The sequence below is a fragment of the Periplaneta americana genome, chromosome 2 (assembly GCF_040183065.1).
Source record: "Periplaneta americana isolate PAMFEO1 chromosome 2, P.americana_PAMFEO1_priV1, whole genome shotgun sequence".
In the NCBI taxonomy this organism is placed as follows: Eukaryota; Metazoa; Arthropoda; class Insecta; order Blattodea; family Blattidae; genus Periplaneta; species Periplaneta americana.
Window position 1 is genome coordinate 179,174,326 of NC_091118.1, and position 6,360 is coordinate 179,180,685.

Here is a 6,360-nt window from a genome sequence, read left to right on the forward strand (position 1 = left end):
GAAATTTAGATTTTTCTTAATTAAGACACCTTTGCCCACGAAAAAATATTTTTAAAATATATGGTGAGATTCCGCATTGAAAGTACAAATAAACACGTATGTTTTTACTGGTGCAGTGTTAATAAGAAAGTATTGAAAAATCAAATAAAGAAAATAAATAGTACGCGCGTGAGCTAACCAGCTGACTGAGGCGGGAGCTAGCCTAGGCAAGCAAGGCCAGGAGACATAAACACGTGATATTTCGTCTAGTAGCGCATAGCTGGGCTAGCTTTATCACAAGTTTTCATAAACACAGGACTAAAATGACGCCCAGCGCTCGCTTATCTTCATCTCTCGGCCAGTCCGTGCTGTGTTGCGTCGTTCAAGTCTAGGCGTGTGAAAATAATTTATTTAATACCCTCGAAACTTATTGCCGTGACACTAAGCAAACAATGCCGAATCCCTCTTAATAATGCAAGGTATTTTCTCAATATTTTTTTACATTTTTACAAATGGGCAAAAAGCCTAAAAGTAAATAAAATCAGATTATCTGTCTCTCTGTGTATAATAAAAATAAGGATTACTTCTTATCATAACCTACCAAATGTCAGCTTCAAAATGAGCTCTCGTTCAATGTTCTGCAGTAAATGGTTCCAGAGTTCTGAGCGCTGAAAGAGGCTTGTTTTTCTAAAATACGCTAAATTTGTCGCTCAACAACACGAAAACCGTTTGACTTTCGATAGTATATTTTTGCAAATGCACTCTCCTCAGCACCTTGTATAAATAGGGAAAAATTAGAGTATAATAATGCGAGGTTTTTTACTGATCGATTTCATATGGAATAGCCTTTATGCATCCTCAAAAGTAACATTTCGGGGTTGGAGTAACGAATATAATATCACAGAAACATCGTTGTTGCAGAGTCGAAGTGGAAACTGCGAACTCCTTATACGGTTATGGGTGTACCTCATGAAAACCTCGCAGACCTCTCTGTATATTCTTGTTTGGGTGATATTTCTAGCCTATATCTTCTTGCTAGATGACCTGTCTGTACATTCTTTTTTGGATGTGATATTTCTAGATCTTCTTGTTAGATGACCTGTCTGTATATTCTTGTTTGGGTGACATTTCTGTATCTTCTTATAAGATGACCTGTCTGTTTGGGTGACATTTATATCGTCTTGTTAGATAACCTGCCTTATATTCTTGTTTTGGTGAGATTTCTGTATTTTCTTGTTAGATACCCTGCCTGTATATTCTTGTTTGGGTGACCGTATTTCTTCGGACTCCATATTTCCAAAACTTAAACTTAATAGTACTTGTAGTGTACATAATAATAATAATAATAATAATAATAATAATAATAATAATAATAATAATAATAATAATTTACAATGTGTCTCAGTGAAACCTACAGCAGACTTCGTATAGGTCAGTTTCTGTCTGATGCGTTTCCAATTCACTGTGGGCTAAAGCAAGGAGATGCACTATCACCTTTACATTTTAACTTTGCTCTAGAGTATGCCATTAGGAAAGTCCAGGATAACCGAGAGGGTTTGGAATCGAACGGGATACATCAGCTGCTTGTCTATGCGGATGACGTGAATATATTAGGAGAAAATGCACAAACGATTGGGGAAAACACGGGAATTTTACTTGAAGCAAGTAAAGAGATAAGTTTGGAAGTAAATCCCGAAAAGACAAAGTATATGATTATGTCTCGTGACGAGAATATTGAACGAAATGGAATATAAAAATTGGAGGTTTATCTTTTGAAGAGTTGGAGCAGTTCAAATATCTTGGAGCAACAGTAACAAATATAAATGATACTCGGGAGGAAATTAAACACACAATAAATATGGGAAATGCCTGTTATTATTGGGTTGAGAAGCTTTTATCATCCAGTCTGCTGTCAAAAAATTTGAAAATTAGAATTTATAAAACAGTTATATTACCGGTTGTTTTTTTATGGTTGTGAAACTTGGACTCTCACTTTGAGAGAGGAACAGAGATTAAGGGTGTTTGAGAATAAGGTGCTTAGGAGAATATTTGGGACTAAGAGGGATGAAGTTACAGGAGACTGGAGAAAGTTACATAACACAGGACTGCACGCCTTGTATTCTTCACCTGACATAATTAGGAACATTAAATCCAGACGTTTGAGATGGGCAGGGCATGTAGCACGTATGGGCGAATCCAGAAATGCATATAGAGAGTTAGTTGGGAGGTCGAGGGAAAAAACCTTTAGGGAGTCCGAGTCGTAGATGGGAAGATAATATTAAAATGGATTTGAGGGAAGTGGGATATGATGATAGAGACTGGATTAATCTTGCTCAGGATAGGGACCAACGGCTGCCTTATGTGAGGGCGGCAATGAGCCTCCGGGTTCCTTAAAAGCTAGTAAGTAGTAAGTAGTAATAATAATAATAATAATAATAATAATAATAATAATAATAATAATTACTATGACTCTACAGCTACTACAGTATTGATAAGTTATACACACTCTTTGCTAGTGATCTCGCAATGTTTGACCAGTCATGTGTCTATAACCAGTAATCCTCCCGTTAAATACTGTGAGAAATTCGTATCTTCTTAATTACCAGAATGTAGTAACGTTTGAGTCCTAATATTAATTCCTTTATCAAATATTTCATTCTCTTCTAGTGGTGTTACCCTCTCCAGATCTCGTAAAATATATACACAAAAGAAGTTTTAATAAAATATGTTATTGTACAAGCTTCGGCATCAACTCTACTATTCTAAATTATTAGAAAAACAATAATTGATAATTATTGTCTAGTAATTACTAATTTAACATCAATAATTATTTACGTCAAACCTACCTCGGATCTTAATTTGGCTACAAAATCACGCTACTTACATTTGACAAAGTTTTTTTTTAATTCCCTAATTTCTTGCGTAGCTAAGCTGGCGACTCCAACCACCATGCCACGCTTTCCTCTCCAGCTATCAAATCCGTGTACCATATTTCTGATGGTAGTCTGCCGTACCATCTTATATCTATATGAGTTGTCATGACCTCGTCAGAAAGAAAAGTAAGAACGTGGAGAACTCCGGTACCCCTTATCTCTTATGCAGATCTCTCTGAGTCCATACTTTCACCACTGTTGACATCAACTTATCTTTAAACAAATCGCGAGGAGCACCCACTATGGCGGACGATCCATTCGGCGTCACGCAAGCACAATTTGGTTCCCTAGGCGGAGATAGGAATGAAAAGAAATTTGTGGATAGTGTTGATGAAATAAGGCGGAAAAAAATCGACAGACGCTTTACGTAGAACTGCATATTAGTACGATCACCTGTCGACAGGTGTATAGCTTTACTATTGCGGAATATCGTTACGTAGAGCTACTTGTGGGTGCGATCCCTTGTCGACGGGTGCATAACTTTACAATGCTGCATATCTCCACATAGACATACGTGTGCGTGCGATCACACGAGGGGGATACTTAGAGAGCAAGGGGAGTACAAGGAGAATAAAAGTAATTCAAAGAGAAGAAGGGCAATACAAGCAGAACAAGGTGAATAGAAGGAGAACAAGGGGAAGACAAAAATAGCGAGGGGGATACGAGGGGAACAATGAAAATATAAGGAGAACAAGGTGAGTACATGTAGAAAAACTGGAATACAAGGAGAACAAGGGTAGCTCAAGGAGAACAAGGGAATACAAGGAAACCAAGGACAATACAAGCAGAATAAGGGAAAGACAGAGAGGGGAATACGAAGAGAACAATGGGAATACAAGGAGAACAAGGTGAGTACAAGTAGAAAAATTGAAATACAAGGAGAACAAAGGTAGTGCAAGGAGAACAAGGGAGTACAAGGAAACCAAGGGCAATACGAGCAGAACAAGGGAAAGAGAGAGAGAGAGAGAGAGAGAGAGAGGGGGGGGGAGTACGAAGAGAACAATGGGAATACAAGGACAACGAGGTGAGTACAAGTACAACATTTGGAATACAAGGAGAACAAGGGGAAATATAGAGAGAACAAGGGGAATACAAGGACAACAAGGTGAGTACAAGTACAACATTTGGAATGCAAGGAGAACAAGGGTAATACAAGGAGAACAAGGGGAAATATAGAGAGAACAAGGGGAATGCAAGAAAACAATAGGACAAGGAGAACAACGAGATAACGAGGAGAACACGAGGAATACAAGGAGAACAAGAGAAATTCAAAGAAAATAAGAGGAATTTAAGGAGAACAAGGCGAATTCAAGAGAACAAGGTGAAGGCAAGGACAAGGAAAATAAAAGGAGAAGGAGGGGAATAGAAGGAGAACTAGGGTAGTACAAGGGAAACATAGAGAATATAGGGAAAACAGGAGGAATATACGAAAGACAAAGAAAAGACAAGGGAAACAAACAGCACAAGGACAATACAAAGACTATAAGAGGAATTCAAGGAGAACATGGGAAATACAAGAGAACAGAGAGAAGATGAGAACGAGGTGAAGACCAGGAGGACAAGGGGCAGACAAGAAGAACAAGGTGAAGAGAAGGAGAACAGGGGGAATTCAAGAAGAACAAGGAGAGTACAAGAGGAAGATAAGAGAACAAGAGAAGACTAGGAGAATAATGGTACAAGAGGAATACAGGAAACACAACGGCAATAAGTGAAAGCAAGGAGAATACAAGGATAATAAATGGAAGTGAAAGAGGGTTATATTTTTGGATGACATTCAATTGCCAACTTACCCCTTCCCATATCTAGCGAAAAGAAACATGTACAGAGACATCATTTCGTTTTTACTAACATTTTTAATATTAACCTGGCTATACCTTTGGATCAACGCCGTTTCCTACCCTCTTCCATAACTGGAGTTCGATGATACTGGCGTAATATACAAACAAATCACTTTACTAGGTATAGGAGGGAAGAAAAGTAGTTCATCCACTTACGTAAACTAGGAAATATCGCGATTTTGAGTTTGATAATTTTCATTAGGTTTTTGTTTAATCAAAATATAATACAGTATTAACAATAAATGTTTTCACTTATGAACTGAGCTGCCCATGTGGACGTATTCATTATGCAGTGTATATTATACTGTCTACAGCACATTAGCGTACAATATAGAGAATGAAGTTAAATGGAAAAATAATCATAATATGGATATTTAAACACATTTTTGAAAATGGTGACCGTTCATTTCGATACAGGCTTCAGTTCTAATGTGCATATTATCGCACTATAGACTATTGTACCTAATCCCAATTACCAGTTTCGTCCTTCGTAACTAGTAACTCATGTTGAAATAATTCTGTACCTACTCTATAAAAGAGTACCTTAAGTACTATAAATTCAATCTTCACTTCTGCCCGACCCGCAAAGATAAAATTACTCAGACATGCTATCTACTGTCCGTCCAAGTGGTTATGTCGTAGGGTCGTAGAAAGGGAGGAAATCACGTGACAGTTAATTACTTAACGAGGCCCTTTTATTTAAGTTATTTTAAACAATTGTATGGGTATAATATAGGTCCAGGGTTCGATCCCAGGTGGTGACAGGATTTTTTCTCGTTGCCAAACTTTCAGAACGGCCCCAAGGTTCACTCAGCCTTCTATAAAATTGAGTACCGGGTCTTTCCCGGGGGTAAAAGGCGGTCAGAGCGTGGTGTCGACCACACCACCTCATTCTAGTGCCGAGGTCATGGAAAGCATGGGGCTCTACCTCCATGCCCCCCAAGTGCCTTCATGGCATGTTACGGGGGATACCTTTACCTTTACCTTTATGGGTATAATATTACGTAGACGTCCAATTGCTAACAGAAATTAATGTTCTCAGAAAAGAGCTAAGACAGCCCAGCCACTAGTTGGCGAATAAAGGTAGGTGGGGGAAACCGGGATACGACATAGGCAAATGGACGACAGTACCTGTGCGAAAATGATTCAATATTGAAAGCTCTTTCGTCACTGGAAAACGCGGACATATTTTTGGAACGTACTGTTTACTATGACCGTACGGCTACTATGACTGTACATGCGGTCTTGGATCTGTGTGGGGGACGGTTGAACTTCATTAGTAGAAGGGGTGGGAGTGAAGTACATTAAAAAACTCAGGTACAATAAAAATTGAAGTAAAAATAAAATGATGTCCCTGTAGTTCTGCGTCAAAACGGGAGAACCCCCGAGGAAAGTAGTCACACCCTGACATAATTCACCACAACTTTTCCATCGCCGGGGTTTAGGCTCGCTCTGTAGATTGAGCTGCTAAAGAGGCTATTACAATTATTAAATCTTGCTATTGAATTACACGTATTGTATATGTTTTGGGTCCTGAATTCTGGGGCAGCCCTCAGCACTCTTTTAAGTATTTAGTGGTTGTGTATAAACGAGTTATACTTGTACTTCCT